The sequence below is a fragment of the Hyperolius riggenbachi genome, chromosome 12 (genome assembly GCF_040937935.1).
Source record: "Hyperolius riggenbachi isolate aHypRig1 chromosome 12, aHypRig1.pri, whole genome shotgun sequence".
Classification (NCBI taxonomy): Eukaryota; Metazoa; Chordata; class Amphibia; order Anura; family Hyperoliidae; genus Hyperolius; species Hyperolius riggenbachi.
This window is the reverse complement of record NC_090657.1, coordinates 4566177-4568790: the sequence shown is the minus strand read 5'-3', so window position 1 is coordinate 4568790 and position 2614 is coordinate 4566177.

Here is a 2614-nt window from a genome sequence, read left to right as displayed (position 1 = left end):
CATTTCTTTGTCTTCCGTAGATCTGTGTTGGAAAAAAAAGTTCAATATTTCACATTGCAGCACCAAACTTGGTGGTGCAAAGCTGGTAAACCTCTTAGACAGAAATATCTTCCTCAGCAGAGGTCAGCCCAAGTGGCTGCTGGTGAACATAGGTTAGTCCAAGAGGCTGCTGGTGAGCAGAGGTCAGCCCAAGAGGCTGCTGGTGAGCAGAGGTCAGCCCAAGTGGCTGCTGGTGAGCAGAAGTCAGTCCAAGAGGCTGCTGGTGAGCAGAAGTCAGTCCAAGTGGCTGCTGATGGTGAGCAGAAGTCAGTCCAAGTGGCTGCTGATGGTGAGCAGAGGTCAGCCTAAGTGGCTGCTGGTGAACATAGGTTAGTCCAAGAGGCTGCTGGTGAGCAGAGGTCAGCCCAAGAGGCTGCTGGTGAGCAGAGGTCAGCCCAAGAGGCTGCTGGTGAGCAGAAGTCAGTCCAAGAGGCTGCTGGTGAGCAGAGGTCAGCCCAAGTGGCTTCTGGTGAACATAGGTTAGTCCAAGAGGCTGCTGGTGAACTGAGGTCAGTCCAAGAGGCTGCTGGTGAGCAGAGGTTAGTCCAAGAGGCTGCTGGTGAGCAGAGGTCAGCCCAAGAGGCTTCTGGTGAGCAGAGGTCAGTTCAAGAGGCTGCTGGTGAGCAGAGGTCAGCCCAAGTGGCTTCTGGTGAGCAGAGGTCAGCTCAAGTGGCTTCTGGTGAGCAGAGGTCAGTCCAAGAGGCTTCTGGCGAGGAGAGGTCAGTCCAAGAGGCTGCTGGTGTGCAGAGGTTAGTCCAAGAGGCTGCTGGTGTGCAGAGGTTAGTCCAAGAGGCTGCTGGTGAGCAGAGGTCAGCCCAAGAGGCTTCTGGTGAGCAGAGGTCAGCCCAAGTGGCTTCTGGCGTGCAGAGGTCAGCCCAAGAGGCTGCTGGTGAGCAGAGGTCAGTCCAAGAGGCTGCTGGTGAGCAGAGGTCAGTCCAAGAGGCTGCTGGTGAGCAGAGGTCAGCCCAAGAGGCTGCTGGTGAGCAGAGGTCAGTCCAAGTGGTTCCTGGTGAACAGAGGTCAGTCCAAGAGGCTGCTGGTGAGCAGAGGTCAGCCCAAGTGGCTGCTGGTGAGCAGAGGTTAGTCCAAGAGGCTGCTGGTGAGCAGAGGTCAGCCCAATAGGCTTCTGGTGAGCAGAGGTCAGCTCAAGTGGCTTCTGGCGTGCAGAGGTCAGTCCAAGAGGCTGCTGGTGAGCAGAGGTCAGTCCAAGAGGCTGCTGGTGAACAGAGGTCAGTCCAAGAGGCTGCTGGTGAGCAGAGGTCAGCCCAAGAGGCTTCTGGTGAGCAGAGGTCAGCCCAAGTGGCTTCTGGCGTGCAGAGGTCAGCCCAAGAGGCTGCTGGTGAGCAGAGGTCAGTCCAAGAGGCTGCTGGTGAGCAGAGGTCAGTCCAAGAGGCTGCTGGTGAACAGAGGTCAGTCCAAGAGGCTGCTGGTGAGCAGAGGTCAGCCCAAGAGGCTGCTGGTGAGCAGAGGTCAGTCCAAGAGGCTGCTGGTGTGCAGAGGTTAGTCCAAGAGGCTGCTGGTGAAGTGTTATGAGGCAGTCGAGTGATGCAGATGAGAAAAAAGTGTTCCTAAATGATTGCTCACCAATAGAAAATTATTTTGGCACAAGTTCTCAGGAACAGCATTCTGTGTCCTTGGCATGGAAATGACATCCTTGATTGATCTGTGGCATCTTTCTGAAGATTATAACACATGTATGATTGAAGTGTCACACCTCTGTGGTCACAGGAAAGTGACTTGCTACTGTATAATTAGTTCCCATTATTCCACGTCTTCTGATGGACAATGAGAATTGTAAAATGTAAGATCTGAGGATTCAGCAGAAATTCTGAAAGGTTTTGAATTTTTTTTTAGTATTATTATTTGAACTTAGCAAGAAAAAAACATTATAAAAAGTCAATTTTCTTCTTTCTCCACTTTAAAAAAAAATGATTGTGTTAGCTGCTTAGTTTGTCTTTCAGGCTCTTTCTAATAGAAGCCGTGTTGGACGCACAGCACTTTATCCGGGGCCCATCGGATTAGAGCGTCGATCTCTCCTGCATGTCTGCTTTTCCTTAGCATCTGCCTGCTAACCACCCTTCATCCTAGTTTTACTAGCCCACTCCAGGAAACTTCAGCACCGACGGGCTCTGATGTATGATAGAGACAAAATAGGCACTGACAGGATGTAAAACTTCTCTTGCTAATTCCCCCTCCCTGTGTGCAGTCTACTGATGTCTGTTACAAATAGTTCTCAGAATAATAGATCAGAAGCATCCCGTTTCCACGGAGATAAAAAGGTACAAAAAATAGTGATGGTGTCCATAGTAACGAAATCCCTCAATCTATTCATTAGGCAGACGTCACAGGCTTGCAAAGGGGAGCGTGTCATGTTTGCGGGACTATCAAATTAACAAAGTTCATGGAATAAATGTCAGATCTGAAACAGACCTGAAGACTTTAGCGAAATAAATCCTATGTATGTGTCAAGGACAATATTGCAGCAGAAATGGAATTCTGAACAGCACTACTTATATTGAGTGATAGTTTATTATGGTAGCGGAAATTTCTATTTACTTTTAGGATTCTGATGCTG